The sequence below is a fragment of the Triturus cristatus genome, chromosome 5_1 (assembly GCF_964204655.1).
Source record: "Triturus cristatus chromosome 5_1, aTriCri1.1, whole genome shotgun sequence".
Classification (NCBI taxonomy): domain Eukaryota; kingdom Metazoa; phylum Chordata; class Amphibia; order Caudata; family Salamandridae; genus Triturus; species Triturus cristatus.
Window position 1 is genome coordinate 392247392 of NC_140587.1, and position 25722 is coordinate 392273113.

General features: G+C 41.4%; 1 long non-coding RNA gene across 2 annotated transcripts in view; it reads left to right on the forward strand.

The window, feature by feature from the left end:
• Positions 1 to 23198, forward strand: part of LOC146830925 (uncharacterized) — a 236779-nt gene extending 213581 nt beyond the window's left edge. The window contains exon 3 of one of the 2 annotated variants that reach the window (XR_014961211.1): positions 23027 to 23198. This is a non-coding gene — a long non-coding RNA (uncharacterized LOC146830925). Of the gene's footprint in view, positions 1 to 12068; positions 12490 to 23026 lie in introns of those variants that run through there. The other variant, XR_014961210.1, reaches the window with a different exon arrangement.
• Positions 23199 to 25722: the final 2524 nt, after the last annotated feature.

The window sequence follows — 25722 nt, forward strand, 5'->3', positions numbered from 1 at the left end:
TTAGCTCTTTTTTGAGTTTCGCAGCTTTTAACAGGACCTTCTCCATGAAGTACATTCATTTGCACTGCATGTGATTACTTTCCAACAGAAAAAAAGAAAAAAAATACCTTCCTGACCGCCTGGGAGTTAATGTCTTAACTCTGTGCTGCCATTTCAAACTCTTCTCCATTGCAAGATGTAGTAGCTGTTACAGAGAAACCGGGGGACTGGGAAGAGAAGGCCAACACAACACAAAGGACAAGTGACGCAATCAGGGGCCTCACCAGCCTATCTACTCTGAGCAGGTTTTCTTTGGACACATTTACATTACCATTTTCGCTTTGATACGTCCACTTTTAAGAAACCTATTTCAATACACTGCATAAACACATTATCCAGCCATACATGCGCCTTTAGTTACTTACTCTTCCTGGTACATTTGAGGTAACCATTCCACATAACTTCCTTATCTTGGCATGCAGTGCACCAGGCTCATGTGAGACTGAAGCTTATCAGCTGCCAAATGAGAGGGTGCTGAGCTAATAACTTCAACTCACCACCACTTAACCACATTGTGTGATCCTGGGCAAGTGTTTTATATTCCTGGTCCTCTATTTCTCAAAATTGAAAGATTTGTAGCGCTTAAAGATTAACACCTTTTAATTTTTTTTATGCGAGCTAAAACAGTCAGTTAAGAAACACCTGTTTAACCAGAACCTTATAGTGTTTGAAGGGGGTAGTGGGGACGAAAAGAGCTTTCAGAGACTTGCTTGTTATAGCAGTAAATCAGATAAAATGTGGATTATTGGAACGCCTGTGGGCATCGCTGATGTAAGTTAGAGCAGAGCTGTGGTACTCGTGATGGCCTGAGGGTTACATCAGATGGCTGATGCTAGTAACGGATTCCCTTTGTCATGGCTGTTGAAGAATCACCCTCAGACTAGCTCCCCATGCTGGTTTAAAGTCATGCTTGGCGCTGCACAAAACTGCATATAAAGCCCCTCATAGTTTCAAGTTAAAGGTTTTGGTGACATCGTATCACGGAAATTAAGGCTTCAACTTTTAGCCTGTGGTAAAGAAATCACGGTAAACCTGCCTCCAAAGGCAAACTCTGACTTGCCTTATCTTCTCACTTTTCCTAACTGCTCATTCCCGGTTGCTGGTGAAGGGACAAGAGCTTAGCACCTAAATCTCCAGACAGAAGACACTGCCAAATAGCACCACCCGATAAGCCATAGGTGGAAGAAAATAGCATGGTTAGGCACTGGTTAAGACTTTAGGGGCTCTTGGAAAGGAAATCACGGGCTTGTAGGCTGCATGAGATTCCCACAGTGAAAGTAAGGTGCTTCAATATTGAGACTTAAAATGGCCGAAGGGGGTGGCGCAGGGGCTGAATGAGAGGCCCAGAAAGGGGGGGGGGAGTGAGACATTAAGCATAGAAGGAAAGCAAAGTGCGAAGGGAGGGTAGGAATCAAAGAATTTTACTGCAGGCCTTGGATGCGAGGGGAGCGATCTGGGTTCAGTGTGGGAGGCCTAAGGGTGGAGCAAACTACAAAGGGCAGAGATTCGAAGGTTGAATAAATACATCGGGTGAAAGCAGGATCCAAGAGGCAAAGAAGCCAGCCTTTTACCTGTCAGTGCTGTGGGTATTCTGGAGCTGCAGAAGCTCCATGTTCGCCTCGTGCTCCAAGGAAATGAAAGGGCCAGGGCAGGATCCCGGATGCCATATGAGTAACACGAGGGCAAGAAAAAAACCTCTTACCTGACAGTGCTGTGGTATTCTGTAGGAAACGGAGAATTCTATATCATTCTAATGTTCTGCTCTGGGGAAACGAAAAAGCAGGCCCCTTTTTCCATCATTCTTTCACGAGGAACAAACGCCCAGAGCCCACCCCTGAGCTGGGTTACCCAATAGGAAGGAAAGGTGTAAAAGAGGGTGGGCTCAGGGTTCCGCTCATCCAATCCCAGTCATGTCTGCATTGATGGTCATCTGACCAATCACAGACCACCATACATTAGAGAATGTGGTGGAATATCCCTAATACTTTCTAATTGGCTCTGGGGAACAGGTTTGAATCGTATCATGGTCCAGTTTGCCATAATTTACTGTCTACTTGCTCTTCGAGCAAAACAGACTTTAAAACTTCTTGCCCTCATGAGAAATCTTGATGTCTAGGGCGATATGAGTTACCCACCCCTGACTGTGCTGAGGGGGCCCCCTGCAGCTTGGGGGCCCCCCCGCACCGCGGGGGCTGCGGGGGCCTGTGTTACGCGCCTGACTGCACAAAATCAATCCTGTCTGCAACACAGGCATTCTTACACCACAGCCCAAGGGTGCCTGCATTGGTGCTAGGCAGTGCATAGTGCGCCAGCACAAGGAATGGGCAGGAATGCGCTGCATCATGTTAAATACGCCACATTCTTGTCCTTTCCCTTTCGCGCAGGGCAGGAAGGTGCCTTGCTGCTCTCCGTGAAATAATGATAAATCTGCCCCACAATATGCAGCGTATAACGAAGCAAACAATGCTGCAGAATGGCAGAGTATAGCTGAATTGCAAGCTAGCCATATAGACACCTTACGATCACAAGGAAGTCAAGAAGACATTTATATTGATAGCTTAAAAACTGCGAAATAATTGTTGTTTACAGTAGAAATAATGGTCGAAAACACAGTGTCTGGTAATTACGTTTTCTAGCTAAACCAATACACAAATTTTTTTTTTAGATTGCTTGGTTAGAAAAAACAAACTTTAACTAAAGTTGATTCAAATTGCAGTTCTTTCCGTGGGAAGATATGGATCCATAAAAGCAGCCCGGTAGCTTTTGGATCGCAGTATTAACCAGTCAAGAGCAGGTTAAATGTGCTTTCTCACTATATAACTCATTCTGAGCTTCTCCAGGCAATGGTTAAATTCCAAGTAGTTACTGGACTTGAGGTTACCAGAATGCCAATACAGCTTAACACTGTGGGCAATGATTGATTCATTGCCTGGTAGCTCTACTCTATGGTGAATGAATTAATGAATCAATGAATGAAATTAAAATTTGTGCCATTACCCCAAAAATGGGTACTCTGCCGGTAAGCTAAAATTATTGATCTTAACTAAAATAACTGATGAACGCAGTGAACAGATGATATTTTAGCAATTTTGGAAATTTAGCTAAACAACATTCTGTATGTAGCAGAAGGGCAAAAAGGTTCCCGGACTTGGCCGTACACCGTAAAGGGAAGAACGCCCATTTGGGCTCTCCATAACCTGGGCCCTATAACTAAGTGAAGAGAGTCAGGGATTATGGTCCTAGCAGGTTTACACTTGGCGAACAGAGAGGACTTGTGGCTGTTTGAAGAGTCACCAGAGATGACCTTGTGACAAAATAAGAGAGCTTTAAAAACACTGCATTTGTAGACCTGAAGCCAATATAACATAACAAGACAGAGAGTAGTATAGGTGCATTTGTCGAGACCCTAAATCAAATGGACTATGGTTTTCTGAGCTAGTTGAGGTTTTCAGTTTAAATATTTAGGTAGAGCAACAAACAAACAGTACAGTAGTACAACCGAAATGTGATCAATGCATTGGCTATGGTCTTCCTAGAAGAGTTTGTTGGAAAAGGCACTATCCTCATGAAGTTACAAAGTGTTAATTAAAGATGATACCCAAATTACATGCCATCTGCAAAGGGGAAGGAGAAAGCCCTAATATATCTGCCCACCAATTTGAAGACCCCAAAGCAGCATTGCCAAAGGCTGGAACGTTGGTCTCCATCGCATTCAAAGTTAGTGATTTACAGGCACATGCATCATGCTAGGATTTTGCGAGTCCTTTATTGCGAATATTAAGGATTCGCAAATAAGGACTTGCAAAATCCTATGCATGTAGGAATCGCTATAATAATAGCGATTCCTACACATTCCTTATTTGCAACTCGCAAATAGCGAGTCTCAAATAAGGAATAGCTTCCTATTCATTCCTATGGGCCTGTAGGCCCATAGGAATGAATGGGAAATTGCAAGCGCAATTTGCGAGTACCAATTGGTACTCGCAAATTGCTCATGCAATTTCAAGGGTGCAAGGGTGTCAAAAGGACACCCTGTTGCACCCCTGAAATTGATCTGTGCTCAAATGTTGCACACACATATGTCCCAAGGACATGTGTGTGTGTGTAACCTACAACTTTGAAAAATGCACTTTAGTGCATTTTTCAAAGGTTTTGCAAATTACCATGAAGTTCAACTTCATGGTAATTTGCGCCCCCTAGTAGCGAAATCGCTACTTCAAAGTGTTTCTTGCATTGCATTTAAGGAATCGCAAAATGCGATTCCTTAAATGCAACCGCAATTTGAGAACTCGCAATTAATAGCGAATTCTCAAATTGTGAGGTCCTTGACCGTTGATGCATCGCAAAAGCTAATTTTGCGATCGCATACGGACGATTTTTGCGAATCGCAATGTTTGCAATCGCAAAAAGCTTTGATGCATGTGCCAGTTAGCAAGGCCACAGCCTCAAGACAGGACATAACTTACTGTTAAAGAGATTGTAAAGGGCTATATCATCTAAGGATAATTTTGTGTAATCTTCAAAAGTAAAAAAAAACTCATGTCAAATCAACCCATAAGGTTAGACAACTGCATAACGTACTCTACAAAAGAGACTGTTAAGACAGACATTAACATGAAGATGCTGATAGATAGTGCCCAGTCTGTATTGACCTCTGCACAAATTAACATGAAGAAAATAAACAGAATACTGTTACACTATGAGCTATAAATAACTATAAGCTTTATTAGGTGATGACATGTGAATCTAGATATATCCTGACACAAGCAGTTGGTTCACATAAGGTCTAAAAGAAGACCCAGTGAATTAGGCATAGGATTGATAAATGCTTATTGCTTTCTAAGAGACATCAATGAAAAACGAATAAATAGGGACACAGTCCATAAATGTTGAACAAAGCTGTATACTCCCAATGGGAATGGCTACTATGTGAGGATGCCGAAATAAAGTTACCCCGAGTATGCTCTGTATACAAGAATTGACATCCCCAAGTATTTATAATGAGCTGTACTTCAATGTTTAGATGATTGCGTGTATTTTATTGATGTATACCTCTTTATTTGGCCTACTCTTGTGTGATTAGTTTCCATGCAACAAAAAATACAAGAGATGTTTGAATGTATGCAGTCACAATAGCGATGTGTTTGTCAAATTGGAAGCTTATGTCATTAAAAACCATACAAAGAAGAAATGTATGGATACAAAAATAATGGGTTGTCATGGTCTATCCACAAACAAGGATAAGAATTGAGTTAATTTACCTGAGTTTGTTTTTCCTTAGTCCCCAAGGGAGTAGGGAGTTTATTTCTTTGATGTATTCAAATTAATTTTATATTGTGTTCAAGACCGGAGAACTTCATATTGCTTTAAATTGTATAACATGCATGAGTATGAAAGGCAGAGGCAGTATACATGATAGTTGTAATAGATAATTGTACAAAGAGAGCATTGGTTTTGATAAAATATTAATATATATATATATACACATGCAATGTATTAACAATTTAAGTTTCATGTACCGCCCGAGGCGGCAAGGGTTTGCCCAGACATGGGTCCCAGGCTCACTGTGCCACTAGAACCAAGCAATACCTGGCTGAAGAGCCCTTACAGGGTGAAACCAGTTTTAGGCTGCTTGTGTTATGGATCATGGAAGACCTGGCTTGGCAGTTCGGTCTGGACTGTTCCAATGAGGAGACGGGTCAAGACTAATTTGCATATGGCTGGGTCCAAAATTCGGTGGCATGGTGGACAAAAAATGATGGATAGGATGTGGCCCTGAGTGATTGCCAGTGGCTGAGATTAATTCAAGCATTTTATTCATCACCTTGTTTTTGTATTTGCTTCCCTAAGTGCGCCAGATATGCCCAGACGTGGGTCCTGGGCTCACTGTGGCACTGGTACCATGCTATACCTGACTGAAGAGTCTTCATTAGTGTGAAGCTGGTCCTCGGTTGCTCATGTTCTGGTTAAGGGAGAACCTAGAATTCCAGTTCAGGCTGGACTGTTCCCATGAGGAGCAGGCTCAAGATCAATTTACATATATCTGTGTCCAAACTGAGGTGGCATGGTAGGCAAAAAATGATGGATTGGGATGTGGCCCTTGTGATTGTCAGTAGTGGAGATTAATTGAATCATTCCACACATAACCTTGTTTCTGCCTCAGGTTTATATCTAGGCAGAAGATTCTGCAAAAAAGGAGAAGAGACCCATAAAATGCTCTGTGATTGGAAATTAGCAACTCATATTAGATCCGCTTGCAAACTGTTGGCCAATGAAGTCTCCGTCGAGTTTCCAAGACCCCTTGGAATTTTCTAAAATTATAAATGAGCTGCATGGTCATATTTTGATCCTGTTGTAGTGTTCAAGTAAAAGCGGTGTGGAGGCCTAGAGAACATGCATTGGCATTTTCTTACCTAGTGTTATCAAGATTATTGACCACAAACGCTCTTACATGGGGATAAGCGATGAGCCCTAAGGGGCACTACAATTAACCAGGAGTGGATCTGATTATTAAGAAAGGAGGGCAAGAAATTGACTTCTTCCAGAAAATAAAGAGGCAAAACATAGCATAGATGTCACTTGAAGAACCACCTTCTTAATATGCTGGACTAAGATTGAATGGTATACCCTATCATAGCAGGGGAAGGGTCGAACATAATGAGGCAAGTGGAAACCCCACTGTCCAGGTCACGTCTAAGGTCATTCAACAGAACAACCAGAGACAATTGGGGAAACCAGGACAACTAGCACATGATAAACTTATCACCAATTATGTATACACCTTGAAGACAAGAAATTGGTTTGTAACTGGCCTAGACTAAATAACCAAGACTAGGTTTTCAGAACATGTTTTAGCAACATCCTCTTTCCATCTCTTGGGAGCAAAATCGGATGGAAATGATGAATTATGATTATGAATAAAAAAGTAAGAGGAAGGATGACTACAGAGGCTAAAGATTGAAGAACCCTGATCAGGCAGATGTCACCTGGGGAGCCACTGCAGATCACAAACTTGCTGAACACAAGGGACTTCCATGACGACATCTCAAGAAAGTTGTGGTAATGCTAATCAGCATTTCTCACTATCATCGAATAACCAAGTTATTCAAATTAGACCATTCTTTGTCCGCAAACTCAATTGCGACACATTAGCAAATACCTAGAAGATTACCTTGTGGACATGTAAAATCAAAGATTAACACTAAGAGATATTTAAACCTTAAAAAAAAAGTAACACTGAAATTCACCAGATACAGTTACCTCTAGTAACTATAATTCGTGCCCTAAGATAACAATAACTCACTCCCCTGCCATGCACTGTCATCAAAGATGCAATTTCAGATGTTGCAGTGATTTTATCGATGATGTAATAGAACAAGTCATGAGTGATGTAATATGTGGTCAATTAATTCAATTTCTAGAGTTTTTATAACATAAAGTAATATTTTATTACCATACATGAAACCAAACCTCCCACCATGCACACCCTTTGGTCATGCATGGGGGCCGACCACAGGGCAGCCAAAATGCACTTGATTGCACAACATTAAAAGCACTTTAAAGCTTTCTGATAGGTGTCGTCATCCTTGTAGTGTACGAGATGTTTCGTGAGAGATTTCGGACGTTGCTGATTCTGAGCAAGTTGATGCGTCCTTTGATCTGGTGCACAGGGGCACATATGATCAGTGTTTCTAGCTGTGTTAGATTTTAGGTTCTTTTACTTCCTTCTTCAATGTTTGTTTTCCGAGATCCTCTTTGTTTAAATTTCTTGATAGTTTCCTTAGATTTCTCTTTTGAAACATTGTCATCCGCGCAGTTTCTCCGCATCCTAAGGAACTCACCATATGGAATGCTCTTTTTTAAGGCCCTAGGATGAACCACCCCAGTATCCAGAGGTGGCCGCGTGGAGTGATTCCCTCTCCCCATATGAGGGGAAACGTTGCAGAATTATGACTTTGATCAGTGGCTGGGGCCCAATCTGGGCTTTATCGCAAGCAGTAATTGTGCACGAAATTATTGAAAGATTTAGTACTCCAACTCCCAGAATGCCAAAGAATGATGATGCCCCTATTCAAGGGCAGGACATGTTATGAATGCTGCTGGGGGAGGAAAAACAGCACTTACCTTCTTGAGCCTCTGAGGAAGAAATTTTTGAAATGCGTCAGGCAAAAAGAAAGGCTGCTAATCACGTACCAGCTCCTGAACTTGTCAATATCTTTTATTGAAGGTTGGTGACCTTGCACGCTTCCCGAGTGCATCTCGAGTGAGTCACCGTATGTTAAATAGAAGTTATTTAACTTACTGTGCAATACGGAACTGTCATTTGATCTCTATACGTCTGCTACTGTTTCTCTGGCTAAACAAACTATCAGACGGTATCAGGAACTGCCAATTGTGGCAGGGAAAGGTTACAGCATCGAGACATTAAACGGGAACATACACCAATATTTCACAAGGTATAACCTACGAGTGCATCCCATGTTATATTCGCATAGAACAATCATATAGCAATACAAGCATGGAGGAAGAGGACGAACGAAGAAGGGAGGCTGCCACATTATTTGCACGCGGACCAGGGCAAGCAGGAACCGGCCCCGTGACAATTGAAAAGACAGAAAGCAGTTTATTGATATTTCAATTGAGAAAATATGAGAAATTGAGGAAACAAGAAACATCAAAATGGTGGGAGGCTACATCCCTTCAGGATTATGTGGATAAGGGCATGGTACCCTGGGGACTGAGAATTTACATCACCCCATCGCACGAATCACCAAATGCGCAAATGTTAGAAGAATGGTCGCAAAACTCAGCCGCCAGTAGCAAGAACATGTTGTGCATTCTTATCAAATATGCGTGGGAAGACCGTGCCAACATAATCAAACAGTTGAAAGATCTTGAGGATGAATTCAGTAAACACCCCAACCAAGATACGATCAATAAATTTAAGGATGAGCTCAAAGGGCGCTTAAAAAAGAACGAGGAGGACATTAAATATCGTAAACAGCGCAAGCTACATAGAGATTGCGGGGACTACGATAGTGGATGGATACTCACCTATAGTCCAAAATATGATTACTTATATAAACAAGAAAATCCCCCAATTGAGACTCTTGATTTACACGACACTGAGGAAGCATGTTCTTCAAATGCCATGGTCAGTGAACCAGATTCAGATATTTCGAGAAATTCCGTCAGCACTGCATCCGAGACTGAAATAGTTGTTAAGAAACCAGCGACTTTTTTAGAAGAGTTCAGGGTTCTACGGACCAGACGGAAAAAAGAAGCCGAATCACACCAACAACAACAGTCCTCCCAGAAAACACCAACTCGTGGGAGACCAAGAGGACAAGCAAGAGGAAGAGCAGATCACAGAAGAGAAGACTCAAGTTCCAGCAGAGAAAACGTAAAGAGTACAAAGCCGGTGGGATCCAATAGAGGCGGCTACAGACGAAGACGTTAACCATGGATGATGACATGGTAAATAAAACAATCATAAACTTGTCCTCTAGAACTTTGACTATAAAGGAAAAACGTACTCTCTGCTTGGGATTGACTTTTTGCCCTAGTGAACTGTTTAGTTATCCTGATACCCGAATAGATTTGTACAAATTCGGCAGGAAACTAAAACTTCAGAAATGGCATTCATTAAGATCTATAAAAGATACTCCTCAATCCATGGCAATAGTAGATATACCTGAACTTAATATTCATGACCAAGATCTTCTTCTAGACATGTATGTATTGGGAGGTATATCATCTGATAGCCAACCTGATGATTCTATTGTGGGTGTGAGGGATACTAATATGAATAGGGCTGCATGTACTAGCTTTAGACCGAAATCGGTTTTTTACCCCATCATGCCACACGACCCTATAGATACCTTCCAAGAAGTAGTGAGCAAAGAACTTGCCAAGCTTAAACATAAACAATACAACAGAGAGAACAGGAATAGAAATTTGTCTAAACAGGATCGTGACTTCATCCTGTCTCTGGCTGACGATAACTCTGTTATACTCAGACCCTCCGATAAGGGAGGCAATATTGTTCTTTGGGGCAGGGATCTCTATGTCAAAGAAGCCCTCAGACAACTTGAAGGTGATGTCTTCTACATCAAATCCAACTCCAACAAATACAATAATAGCATAGAGGAAACATGGAATAGACTTCACGATTGGCAAATTGAAGGGCTCCTTTCTTGGCATGAATTCTGCTTCCTCAAACGTGATTTTCCTAAACTCCCAATTTTCTATTTACTGCCTAAAGTTCATAAAAACCTCTTAGAACCCCCAGGCAGACCCATCATATCCTCCATAGGAAGTGTCAACGAAAATCTGTCAGTGTACGTAGATCACTTCCTGAAAGAATATGTCTTCCAACTCCCTTCCTTCATCAAGGACACAACTGACTTTCTTAAAAAAATTGAGACCATCACATTGACTGAAGGCTCCATTCTTATCACAATGGATGTCAGTGCCCTCTATACTGTCATTGACCATACCCAGGGTATGGAGGCTTGCTACTATTTCTTACAAAACCGTGAAATAGGATTTAGAAACCATACTGTTATGCTTATAGAGATGATGAAACTCTGTCTACGTAACAATATATTTATGTTTGACGGTACCTTTTTCAAGCAAATCCGTGGCGCTGCCATGGGTTCGGCGTTTTCTCCCAACTTCGCAAATTTATTTTTGGGGAAGTGGGAAGAAGAAATTAGGACCAACGAAGATCTCAAGGAGCATTTTACTAAGGTACAATTTTGGTCAAGATACATTGATGACCTTTTTGTCATCTGGCAGGGCACAATGGAAGAGGCTGTTAGCTTCATTACAAAGCTCAATCAAAACAGCTACAATATACTTCTGACATACAACATTAGTGAACATCAGGTGGATTTCTTAGACACCAGTATCACGATCCAAGAGGGTAGACTTATTTCCAAACTCCATAGAAAGGACACGGCAGGCAACAGCCTTCTTCATGCCCTGAGCTCCCATCCTGAATCACTCAAATGGAGCATCCCTTATGGGGAGCTCTTAAGAGCTAAAAGAAATTGCACCAAAGAGGCGGATTACACACACGAGAGTAGCAACATACTCCAACGGTTTCGGGACAGGGGATATCCCGAGTGGGTACTGACTAAAGCCCTTTCTAAAGCATCGATCATCCAGAGATCAGAGACCCTGAACCCTATACCCAAACCCATTGTCTCATCACAACCACCTAGAATAATAACTACCTACAACCAAAAGTCCAAACAAGTCCAAAAAATAGTGGCCGATAATTGGAAAATTTTAAAATCGGATTCCATCTTAGGCCCAAAATTGACCAATAGACCACTCATAACATACAGAAGAGGTCGTAACCTTAGGGACATGTTGGTGAAAAGTGACATCACTGATAAAAGGGGCCAACATATCCAAGGACTCAGTGGATTCTATCCATGTGGACATTGCAGGGCCTGCCGGTCTAGTGTGATGGTTAAAGAGTTTGCAATACCAGGGACCCAAACAAAAAAACAAATTAAACAATTTCTTACTTGTAGCTCCACCTATGTAATCTACATTTTGGAATGTCCTTGTCAAAAAAAGTATGTGGGTAGTACGTCGTGCATGGCTAAAAAGAGAGTCCAGGAACACTTGAGAGCCATCTATAACAAAGACCCCAAATATCCCATTGCCAGACACTTCCAAACCGTACACCAATCAAACAGTGATCTTTTGAGATACTATGCGATTGAACAGGTCAAAGTTGGTAGGCGTGGTGGAAATCGAGAACTTGCCCTCAGGACTAGAGAATCTAAATGGAAATTAGAATTAGAGACCAAATTTCCTGGGGGACATAATTTGGACGAGGAACTTGCAACCCATCTACATACGGATTAACTCTTATAGTTACCGTCTAAATGTGTCCATGATAATTCATCATGTCCTGATGCTTGATTGTTTTCTGATTGTTCTTGCTAAATACTAATTGATGATATTGTTTTTAATCCATTTTAATCGATGTTCTTGTCACTTCTTTCTAGGAGTCAGCCGGGGGCACGTCACTCCTTAGAAAACCTGAGCACTGCACTGATCTTCACATGTCTGAACTGAATAGAAGACTATCACCTCACCACGATAAAGCTAAGACACACTTTGTCACTTTTGTTACTTTTACCCCCCCTTTTTCCCCTCCCTTTTTTGGATTTTTTCTTGATCCTCGGATCTAGATGCACTCTAATTACCATGTTGGAACATCCCTAGTCGTACCCATTGGGATCACCTTACTGGAAATTGGACACTCTAGTTACTCGTAATTTGGCTTGATCACTTTTTTGATTTTTAGAAACTGACTCCTTTCGGGCACTAGACCGAGTATAATGTTGTTTCTGTTGCATATTTGCGATACTACTTATTATGCGCATATTTACGTCATTCTTGTAATATTCATATGAGATGGAGTCCAGGTCTTTCACTTGAATTAAGCGGACTCACTGTTTTGAATTTCAAATCTCTATGATGCAATAGGGATTTAATGGAAAGGAACCAGTCCAATATGGCCGAATCATTATTTTTCATGTCAGTGTCCCTCCACTATGTTGATGACAATTGACGAGTACTGGTGTTTGTACATAAGATGTTCTTGATTGGTAGAAGGTTAACGTGTGATCAAGGCACTTCTGTGCTGAAACGCGTAGCGTTACCTTGTGAATAAATCGCCAACGAGCTGTACCTTTCTGAGTGCGTGTTTTGCTTACTGGAGCTGAAAACTTTATTGATTCTTAACTCGGCGGTGGGATTGGCCGAGTACAACACGCCACCTGACTATGGGAGATGGATCCCGGAAACGAATCCTGTTGTGAAATGATGGAATAGATATATAGATATATATATATATTCCAGATAACCTTTTTTCAATTGATTCGTTTGCTACATGAATCTTAAAGCAGGAACGGACGCCGCTTCTTTTGTGCAGATTTTATTTTATCTTTTTGCGCTATGCTGCCATGACGCATTTCGGTCCGCAAGGACCTTGATCACATGACGCGCTGACAACACTTCCCCATATTTAAAGTGCCAGTGCAACCTATTAACATAAACAACAGACTGTCATGTCATGGACCGCTGTTCTTCTGACCAGTTAGCAGCTAAACATTTAAATTTTGTGCAATAGTGGACAAGATCGTTGTGCAAAGGACACATGTGGAAATATGCATTAATAAATTACTTAAAATACATAGAGTAAAATCAAATTAGTATTTGCATAGTTTGCCAGCAATACTCACATTGCTGATCGACCAAATGGATATAAGTTATCAATAAAACACTACTTGATGTGTATATATATATATATAAAAATAAAATGTTCAATTAATTATATATAATAGCTCTTAAAAAACATCTCATTTGGCGAAAAGGTGTATATAAATATAGTATACACCTACCCTGCTGTCTGTTCAAATACAATACATAATATACATATGTGATGCACAATATTTGACGTCACTCATAACACCTCCTTTAAAATTTCTGTATAAATACACATTGTCAAACATATTGCTGCAACATCTTTTACAAAATTATATGATTTGTGTTATGCCCATAGTGGGCCTGCTAACCCACTTGACAGAAAAAATCATTTAGTTGTTTTTGTGAAAAAACAAGTGCAAAACCCAATATATGATCCATTACTAATCCTGCCTGGGATTCAGTAGGTCATACCTGTGCTCAAATCTAGTGTGCAAGGGTATAATTTGTTTCTTTGTTTCATTTTTCTATTTTTTTGGTCTTGCTAGTATACTTGCTGAATAAAAAGGAAAGTGATATTAGGTAGAGAGTATGCAGATAATCTGTTAGTTCTAACCAGGTTAAATGCTTATATCCTGAATGTCAGAGATGTCTACCTTGAAATGTTAACACTGACTATTTAATATGTCAGATGAATGTCTCTAATCCAGCCACGTGTACAGGTCTTCCGTTGTGTTTAATCCCTGCGCGCTTTTACTGTCGAGTTCCAAGATATACTTGGTCTCGAGTTTACATAGGAGTGCCTCTCTATCTCCGCCTCGTCGTAATGGTGCAATAGTGTCTACGGCAAAGTATTTTATTTGGGATGCATCGTTCCCGTGCATCTCATTGAAATGCCGAGCCACTGGATAATTTATATCCCTGTTTGTTATGGCTCGCAAATGTTGGAGGATCCGCTTGTTGACTTGCAGTGTTGTGCTTCCCACATACTGCAGTCCACAAGGGCACTCCAAAACATAGATGGCATATTCCGATTTGCAGGTGATTAACTTGCTGATTTTTGTGGGTCTGGTGTCAAAGGCAGTTTGAAACGTGGTTTTACTGATCCCGTGTTTACACGCCTTGCATGTTGAACATCTTATGAAACCCTTTCTTCCCGAAAGCCACCCTTGATTTTTTGGCAGTTCAGGGCTGCTACTGACTGAAAACTCACTTGTAGATGGGGCCTTTCTATATGTAATCGTTGGTAGTGTTGGCAAAATAGGGCCCAATATAGGATCACTGTTTAACAGATGCCAATTGTTGGTAATGATCTTACTCAGACTATCTTTTTGTTTATTAAACGTTAAGATAAGTCTGGGGCCACACTTGTCTACTGCTGTTTCATTCTCTAGAATATGTTTCTTGGTTTTACGAGAGGGTCTGGATAAAAGTTCCTCTCTAGACAGGATTTTAGTTTTGTTGATGGCACTATAGTTTTCTCAGAATAACCTCTCTCGAAAAAGCGTTCTTTGCTGGCTAGTTGTGCCTCAATCCTAATTTGTACTGCAAATGCGCCGATTCCGGAGCATTTCTCCATAAGGGATACTACAAATAGTGTGCCTAGGATGAAAGCTGGTGGAAAGGAGAGTGGTATTGCCTGCAGTGGGCTTCCGATGTAGTTTTGTTTGTAGCTGATTTTGTGATATATACACTTCTATATCCCAAAAATTAATTCTTTCTTTGCTTATATTGCAGGTAAATTGCAGATTCAGCTGATTGATGTTAATTTGTTCAACAAAACTCTCTGCGCTTTGTTCAGATCCCCCCATATGACAAATAAATCATCAATACATGTATATGTATATATATATATATATATACATACATATAGGATACTATGTGAAACAACACATGTAGTATATGTATTGGAATGTGGATGTGGTAAACAATACATTGGTAGCACAGTTAATAAGCTCAAACTACGAAACTATGCATTATCCAGCACATGAGAGTGATCTCTAACAAAGACTTTACCTATGTGATGTCTAAACACATTTTGGAAAGAGTATGATGGAAGTTTAAGCAATTTTACATTCTTTGGCATCCAGCATCTCCCAAGTACAATCAGAGAAGGTAATCATTAGTTGCATTAAGAAAGGGGAAATCAAGATGGATTGTAACTATTGGAACTGAGATTCCATAGGGCCTTAATACAGATGCTGAATTGTTCACACACTTGTAAAATTGTGGTTACATTTTGGTATCCAGAAAAAAACAAAAAAGCCATAAAATTAGTTCCCATGCTCTGACCTATTGGGCACACCTGGCCGGTTTTAATACAAATTCTGCGCTGAAGTGTTATTCGGATTCTGTGGTGTTTTGCACATAAAATCTAATTGATTGGCTTTGTTTTCTAGATACTTTGGGGTATATTTACAAGCCCCTATCGCCACCACAACGCCACTTTCAGTGATGTTGAGGTGGCAATAGGGGCTTCTCCGTATTTCCAAGGCAGCGTTAAGCCACTTACTGTGGCTCAACACTGCCTTGTTAATAAGGCAGCCCTTCACGCTGTACTTAGCGTGAAAGGGGAGGGCAATGGGTGTTGCTGTGGGTGTCCCACTGCAACACCCATTGATTTTGACACTGACCCTAAATAGAAGGGTGGTGTAAATAGGAGGCAGTGCCCAAATTAAGACCAGGGAAATCCTAATCTTAAACAGAGGAAACGAGGAGAGATGCTTTATTTCTCCTTGTTTTTGCTGTTTCCATGTGTGCTACGTTGTGCAACACAAATAGAAACAGCAAATTGCTATTGATTGTCTATGTGCAGGAAGGTGACCCTTCCTGCACATAAACACTCAAAAACAAAAATTAAGTTTTGCAACTTCTATGTGTGCTACATTAAGCAGCACACATAAAAGTTACAAAATGTCATTTAAAGATTGTTTATGTGCAGGAAGGGAGAACTTCCTGCACATAAACAATCTTCCCCTCAACGCAGACACTCTTTCACTATGGTGTAACGGTGCCTGCAGAGCTGCACCATATTGTTGTAAATATGGTGCAGCCCTGCATTTCTGAAGTGGCAAAATGTGGCGTTAAGCCAGGAAGGCTAACGCTGCACTCCATCCCTTTGTTGTAAATATGCCCCTATGTTTGTTGATATTATGATATTTGCACACTGAGATTATTGTGTCAAAAATAATCCTCTCATTTTGTTCATTTACTGCTGTATCCTGTATGGGAAATGCTTTCCCTTACAGCTTTGATTATATCAAGCTGGCGTTCAGGTGTGCCACATATTTTACATACAGAATGTTAAAGCTTTTGTTCGTCATTAGAACACTGTGGTGTAGGTGCAGTAGAACACTAGTGAATTAACTGACGGGCTGCTGCTGGTGTTAGAAGTTTATGTTTCACTCAGCATACCAGCCTTTTTTCTTGAACTTGATGAAAACGATATTTGAGAATTTATACAAAATGTACCGTCATTTTAGCTTTCTAGAGCACTAACCATAATTTCTGTGACCAAAAGAACCCCCTCATTTTTAACATTTACGATATTGTGGTGAAGATGCTGTAGAACACTGGTGTTGGAAGCACATGTTTCGCTCAGTATACCAGACTTTATATTTCTAACATAGATGGGAAGATGGTGTGTTCTAATTTTTAGTTCTGGAAAACAAGAATAAATAATTGTGCTGTGTGTGTTTTATGTCTAGTATAAGTTGAAATACTGCCACATCTTCTTTGCCTGATTGTTTAGAGTGGTCCTTAATCCCTTGCAGACACTTTTTGACCACAGTTCCTTAGATATAGTTATGGTATTTTAGAGGCAAAAGAGAAACCCTAAACTCAAATATCACACTTTTGGCATTTGAGCTCATAGCATTTTGAGGCAAGAAAAGACGGGCTAACGCTAGCTAATTTTTACTTCTCTTGTTTTGGCACATATCCCAATATTGCATTTTCAAACTAGTGAAGTAGGTGTAGGTAAGCATAGGCTAAACCTATACTTACCTATGTATACTTAATTTATTGGTATTTTGGGCCTCGCTATTTTGTTCACAATATTTTGGTAGTCAATATTACCATACCATATCTTGCAAGTCAAAGACGAGGGCTCCTGCACCATGGGGGACAGGCTGGATTTTAAGTCTATTCAATCTTTCAAGGACTTCAAGCTGCAGTATGATTTACCGAGGTTTAATTTTTTAGGTTCCTTCATTTTCAAAATCCTACCATACCCTGGCTATCTTTAAGGGTAGGTAGGAAATAAAATCTGGTTCTGGAACTTTTGAAATGATCCCTTTAAAGCGGCATGTATATTTCAGTCTTGATAGCCTAGTCTATGAATTATTAAAATGTGCTAACTGTTAAATGGAATAGTGATTTAGGGTGTACCTTTGTGACAGAAATAGTTTCGATATCTCATATTCCAATCCAATATCTTTTATTCCAATCCAATTTCTAGCACCAACAAATTTCCAATTGCCGCAGCTGCCTATGTAGCCTAGCCTATTTATGGATGTTTTTCATAATTTGATATTACCAGAAGGATTTAATGTGTGCTGCCTACAGGTGATACGTTGTAAGTGCTGTAATTCACGTGCTTGATATAAAGTAATTAATTAGTACTACATGAAGCAGTGTACAACCATCGAATAAGTGCCAGTGTTGTTATTTAAATGCTGTGGTGAGTCCTGGAATCCACCAGCTCAAAAAATGCATGGACGGTTACAAAATTAAAGCACCATATTAAACACCGTACAAAATAAGAATATATAGATCTAAAAATAATAAGTAACTCAAAACCCCGAACTGTGACTTGCTCTGTCTTAGCCCCACCGGCCTTTCAGAAGCAATATCCTATCCTGATTTGCTTAGACCCCCTGCATACACCGAAGACTTTCACTGTGGTTTCAAGATCCAGCAGGGAAGCGTTGGGCTTATTAAGAAATAGAAAATATGAGTGACAGGGAGAGCAAAGGGGGAGGAAAGGTGATTTCAGGCTCAAGATTTTATGCGGAAGGGAAAGGAGTAACATAAGCTGAGTGGTAATACAGGAAAGGATAGGAGAAGCTACAGCATCATTACCGAGCATGGACAGAGGAAAGAGCGACTGACCTATCATGTCTGCAGACCAAATGAAGAACAGGGAACACTGGATGGTTATTACTGCGGAGTGATTCAAGACGAAGTAAGATTGACCGCGAATGGAAGGGAGTGAGACTGACCGCTTATTACTGCAGACTGAACAAAGGAAACTGAGCACACGTGTCTGGTGAGCACTAGAATATTGCATGAAGGGGGTGTAAGAGAGTGTCACATCATTCATGCATGTGGCACAAGCAGCGGGAGTGACTGATTACTACTCCAGAGTGTACAAAAAACAGACTGAGCACCAGACTGCAGACTGCGAAAAACATTGATGGGGGGAAAGTGACCGATAATTACCAAGTAAGAACTGCCAAAGTCATTTCAACGGCATGCGGATCAGGGTAGCGCACACTGTACAAACACCAAACACACTGCAGCAAGGTGGGAACAAAAGCATTTGAGAGAAGCGCGGCTGCGAAAGTGAAATCGACCGTAACATGAACCCTGCGCGCCCCTGCTCGCTCCCACAAGCTGGATGCCATGGCAGGAAACATTTACTGGAAAAGGTGGAACATGCACTCGCCTTTGGCCAATTGCATGCTTTCATTTTTGAAAGCCACACGCAAAGGCCAATACAATGAGTGGCAAATCAAAACACACACGCACAAGTTTTCAGAAAAGCTGGAGTGATTCCAAGAGGCCCTCTCCTAGAGCAGCGCATGTGCACTGCTCTAGGCTCGACCTAAAAATCAGGACCGGATGTGTTTCTTGCACACTATGTGATAGATTAAAACCACTGATGGGTGTGTGAGGGGTGTATAGATCGTCACTGGTAACCGGTGCTTAATTTGAGCCAGTGGTTGCAGGAGGAGCTCACAGGCACTCAATTTAGTGGATTTGCACTTATTTCACCTGATCAGACACCTACCCAGAACAAGAGAGAAAAACACAGAAAGGGGAAAGAAGGAGGAAGAGAAAGACAGGAAATAAGTCACATAGGGAGGAAGTAAGGATGGAAAAGAACCTAATAGAGTGAGAGAAAGGGGATTTAAGTGTCTGATGGTGGACAAAAGAGGCATGAGGTGAAATCAACACTATGCTGGCTTAGTATTTGGCACTTTGACATTCCATAGGGCCTTGTAGGCTCCTGAGAAACAATTTGGGCACCTGCCCTTATTCTCTTACAAATAAAGCCTGCCCTGAAATTGAACAGCTCCTTGTTACCTGTAGAAGCTTCTACCACTTCAGAGTGTATGTGTGGTAGTTTCCATGTACACCCTATTTAGGCAGATAATGAACTCGAGGCCCAGCAGGGAAATGTAATATTTTGCCCAGGGTCACACAATTTTTGGTCGAGTGGAGATTGCAGATTTAGGGTCTGATTTAGATCTTGGTGGGACTGGTTCCGCCATTGGTTTTTTGGTGGTTTTCCCACCCACCCCCTTAGTGGCCTGCCCACCTGATTTAGATATTGACTGCACATTGGATGGAAGACTGTCACGGTCCTGCCAGCTCCACCAGGATCTGCCTCCCATGGCATCAGAGGCTGAAGTGGCGGTTGGAAGGAGTCCCACCCAGATTCCCATCATCCAGATTGCGAAGTGCCTTTTATGTCAAGGCAACGGTGGTGGGGAAACCTCCAAGCTTGGGTTGGCAGAAACAAAGGAAAAGAGGTGGAAACGTCCCTTTTTTCAGGGTCCCACCACCGATTCCATCTTCAGCGCCTTTGTCCAGGTCCTTGCTGTGCTGCTGCTACTTGACAACAACGCTCAGCCACCCTGTTCTCGCTGGAATGTAAGGGAGGCTATTGTGGTGGGTGTGCGTGTACAGTCAATGGTTTGTGTATGTTGTTGGTGTGCAATGCTATATGTATAATGGCTAGTTCACATTACCTACATGTCCATATTGGCATATACACAACATATATGTGTATTTAGATGTAAATAAGTCGCACTTACCTGCCACCACTGCCCCACTACGTCAGGACTCCACTGCCAGGAAACTACCAGTACAATGGGAACATCTAAATCGTCCTGCCTCAATCCTGCCCACCTGACTGCGATGGAGTACTACTAGCCAGCAAAAAAGACTGCCTCGGGGGCGGTCTCCTTTCTATTGCTGCAACATCTAAACTCATCAACTCGACTGAGTACTTGAGACTGCCACCGAGGTTGGACAGCGTTAAGACTGCCAAGATCTAAATCAGGCTCTTAGATCTGGTATTTTCATAATCAATGCTTTTGTTACTCATTTTGTACATGTCTGTACACCACCAGTGACAATTCAAAAGAACAGGTTAGGCCTACTCAAATATTGGCAGGGTTACTAGGTATTATGTTCCTCTGTGTACTATACATAACCGAGGCCCTCTTTGAGAGAAAGATTCAGCATAATGTATATGGAAATGTACCATGTGTTGCATAGATATTCGAGCCTGCAGAAGGGTATTGCACATGTTCACAACTGAATGCCTTGCCAGTGCTTAAAAGTTTTTAAACAATACAGATACAGTGCAATGTTTAGCTGGTACATGTATATAGTTATTAATAAGCCTGTACAGGAGCCAAAGCACTTTTTATTGATGGCTAACGTGCTATTTTGAAGCGACAAAAAGAAATAATTCATAATGACTTCTAAATAAATGAATTGGAGTATACTGAATTGTAATAATGACAATAACTTGTTTTTCAAATGTGCTTCAAGCTAGTCATGCAGTTCTCGAGCATGGTAAACAACAGGTGCTACTGTTAATTAGCGGAATAGATAAAGGCTAGTAGATGACTCCATGTTACTAAGAACACCAAGTTCCAGTCATTTCCTTACTTTTATAAATGATTGTTTTCTGGTGTGTTAGTCCAATTGGTTCAGTCTGAATGTACAAAGTCTACAGTTTTGCCAGACAGCACTAAGTGCCTGATTTAGAGTTCCACGAATGGATTACTCCTGTGACGGATATCCCATCCCCCATATTACAAGTGCCTTTTGATGTAAAGCACTTGTAAAATGGAGAAAGGGATAGCCATCACATTTGTGATGGAGTAACCCACTCACCCAACTCTAAATCAGGCACTCATTTGTTATAGAAATGACCAGAATTTGAGCTGGAGTCCCAGATGACATGGAGACTTCTAGTGAGCTCAGGAATTACATTTGATTTATCAACCTCATGGGGTTGAGAAGCTGAAATTCAAGTCTGTCTAGTCTACTGCTCCATCATTACCTTCCTGTCTCTTCTTCTTGACATAGTCCTTAAGGTTGAGGTAGGTTGAGCCACCAAGCCAGAAAGCACCTCTACACACTGAATATTTAAGCCGCATTGACCTTTCTAGGTGCCAAAATAGAGGCTTGTATTCCCCTTATCCATCTGAACTATACACTCCAACAATGAAGGCAGCAGCATTTGCCAAAGGTACCAGCAGTAGCAGAAGTGACATCATTCGTTCCTTCCGCCTCGCATGGCATTACTGGAAGGGGCAACAAATACCATTTGTGATTGACAGCATCATTTTCCCTAGATCTCAAAAGCATCAAATAAATTATTTTGAATGGCCCTTTTTGTCTATCTTTGCAATGTAATTAAGTACATTTTTTTCCAGTTGTAGGAAGTCATTTGCTGAAAGATGATTTTAAAATAATCAGTTAATCAATTGAGTAGATGTACTCCCTTGTCATTTTAAGACATTTAGGAGCTCAATTAGAATAGGGTGATAGGTGAATGGGTCTGCAAATTTTCTCTTTGCCCAGAGCAACTAAAATCCTTCTTCTGATTCAGTACCATATGAGAGTATTGATACAGACTACTAAAGTTGTATGTTATTGGCAGCTTTGTAACCAATATTTTACCATATATTGAGAGTGAGTTTTGGACTGTCCCTTGCAAGTGATGATTCAATTTGTTTCTTGTGTATTTTGGCTTTCTGCTTCAGATTGGTTGGCTTTTCTCTTATTCTTGCGTTTGTTCCAGCCCTGGTGTACTTTTGTTTCATCGTGACATTTGAATAGATTAGTTGTATTCTCCCATCGCTGAGTTCTTCGAACTGTGTTGCCTTTTCAGGTTTCTGTAGGATTTGACCTTTAGTACGCAATGGGAACTCACGGCCTTCCTCTCTCTCTCCCCACTCCCTCTTTTCACCGATTGTTCCCACTATTTTCGCTCTGCTCACTTCCATTCATTCTGCTTGCACCCTCTCTCGCCCCCATACCCACATAATACTTATCCCAGCTCCTCACTTGCCACCTTCCCCCTCACTGAGTTACCTACTCACTCCAAATCTATATAGTTGATTGTTTCACTCCTCATCCCTTCCTTCCTGCCAGCACCTTTCGTTCCCTAAACATCGCTTGCTGGAGGACAGGGGTAGCCATATTTGAGTGGTATGGTATGGTGTTGAAGATAAATAAACATCAAGAATGGGGACACGTTATTCCTCCGGATGAACACTCAAAAAAGGGGAGGCAATAATATTCCACAGGTAAAAGATGTCAATTTTCTGCGGCTATGATCTACATTTGAAGATGTTCTAGCCATTTAAAATTTATTGGGACCATACTTTGATTTGAAGCTATTTTACTTACAGTTTCGCTTTATGATGGTAATCCTTCATGTTTCTAATGTCATACGATACAGTAATATTTGTGCTTGCTTCCCTCCTCCCCTCACCTTATACAGGCATTCCTCCCGATATGACTTGGACAACCGCATTGATGCTGCAGGTACAGGCACTGTAGTAGCACAGAGTCTTGCAGCAAGAGCCCGAACAGTAGCTGCTCCATCATCCAGATCATCAAAATAATGGCAGAGCCCAATGAAAGAAACAGGCCACGCACTTCTCTAGGGAGAGTATATCCACAGCACAGTCACAGTCAATATGTTACTAAGAGGCACTCACCTTTGTTCAAACAAAGAACAGCACGTGGTCCACGCTACTAATCTGACCAGTGAAGAGCTGGCCATCAGATTTGGAGAATGTTTTACATGCTTTACCCACCTAAGAAACAAAAGTATGCATAACTAAATGACTCCATTGATCCTTATGCAAATTGCTCCACTTCAAGATGGCAGCAATTCTGCCTGTGCACACTCCTGAGTTCCTCACATAGAAGCCCAATAAATGGTGAGGGGCATAATTATGAGAAGACATGATTTTGGGAAAGAATCCTGATTAAGGAGAACTGTGTGTCTGCATATGTTAACACACCTGAAATAGGATCCCTGCAGTTCTAAGGGAGGACTCCCTTTTAATAAGTGAGATTGGCAATGTAGCAAAGCAATAGATCCCATTTATCTTGACATATGGGATTACTTGTAGTATGTTTATAAGAGAAGTCAGAAAAGTAGTATTTTATCCTTGTTTTACTTGTAAATGCAGTTTTGCAAGTTTATGTTATTTTGAAATGTAAGAGTGGAAGTATGTCTCCTTTTACTCTAGTACCACAAAGTTCAACTTTGTGCAACTCTTCAAAACTATTGCACACTAGTTCACACAGATACATTTCATTCTGTTTTCTTTTTCAGTGTAGTGCAAATGTAGATAGAACCTTGTCATCACGCCTCATCTACTTCAGAGCAGAAAAATGAGGAACTGTGGCAAATTGATGAATTTCCTACATTAAATATGGTCAGCAATGAGAACCTTGATGTGTAAAGCATGCTCATTCATTCAATCAATCAATCAATCAATCAGGGGAATTGTAAGCACACTACTCACCAGTGAGGGTCTCAATGTGCTGGGGGGGGGGGGGGGGGTGCAGATCCAATCAGCCGAAGAGCCAGGTCTTGAGGGTCTTCCTGAAGGTGTTCAGGGAGTGGGCGCGTCTGATGTCTGCCGGTAGCTCGTTCCAGGTCTTGGCTGCAATGTGAGAGAACGATCTTCCGCCTGCTCTGGCGATGTGCAGGGTTTCAGCTAGTGCGAGGTTGGCAATCAGCGGTTTCTATTGAGTACATGGAAGTTTATTCTGTTGTTGAGGTATTTGGGTCCGTTGTTATGTAGGCATTTGTAGGCGTGAGTGAGGACCTTGAAGGTGAATCTCTTCTCCACGGGGAGCCAGTGGAGTTTCTGCAGATGCTGGCTGATGTGTTTGTGTCGGGGGGATGCTGAGGACGAGTCTGGCCATGGTGTTCTGTATTGTCTGGAGTTTTAGGAGTAGGGACTTTTTGATGCCTGTGCAGAGGGCATTACCATAGTCCAGTCTGCTGGTGATGAGTGCGTGGGTGACTGTCTTCCTTGCCTCGGGGGGATCCATTTGAAGGTCTTTCGAAGGATGCTCATTAACATCCTAGTCCCTTTAAAGGACTTAAAATCAGACATCTGCAAACTCTACAGAACATGAGAATTGTTGCCGAGTTGTGAAACAAGTGATCCTGAAAAGAAGGGTAAACATTCCTATACAAATTTACATATAAATAATGATTTTGTTCCTACCGTCTTCCCTAGCACTAGTTCACCTTGTGACCATTCTTGTTATGTATCACTGTTGTTGGAGTGCTGGTGAATACCTGTAGCTGTGTATGCTGCATCCTGTGACAAATTGGTAAAATGTGAGATGCAAACATCAAGATATATTGATCACTGCATCTGAGTAAAAATTAGGGTGTGCTCTTGTGCTTGAGTGCAATCTGGTTAGCCAAAAGCAATGTAATAGAGTTCACTGCCCTGTTCACTCAACACATCCAGTTGAGGGTGTTCTGTGGTACATCCGCCAAGTTAACCACACATTACATACAAAATGGTCACAATGAGGATGACCTGACATGGACGGTACAAGACAAACCCAAGATACCAGTCAACATCTGAGGTGTGACACCATTTTTGTTTTTAAAAGAACAACACTGTGGTCTTCATTTATGATAAGTGATGCATCTTTGCGTGAAAGCAGCGATGTGTCACTTCTCAGTGCGCTCTCCTTGCGACATGTTGGATGCGTCATATTTACTGTATGACGCATCATGTTGCAAGGAGTTACAGATGCGTCAGTATTTCTGACGTATCTGTAGGCGCAAAAGTGCCGCATTGCTGGAGTGTGTCAAAAAAGGCTGACTCAACTCCAGCAATGTGTCCTTTCACATGGGGCAAGCCCCATGTGAAAGGGCCTGCGTCCGTTTTATGCCTGCTGTGAGGCAGGCGTAAGATTTTGACGTATTTGCACCCTAGAAGTGGCGCAGTGAAATCTCGTAGATTTCACTGAGTCACATCTACAATGCTTACTTATGTGCGAACGCCTACCCTACATACATTATACCTGACACAGATATAATGTAGCGCAGGGGTATACAAAGTGACGCATCTGCTTAGATGCGTCACTTTGTAAATAGGGCAGAACAGGAGACATGTTTTACGCCGCCGATGCATCACAAAAAGTGATGCA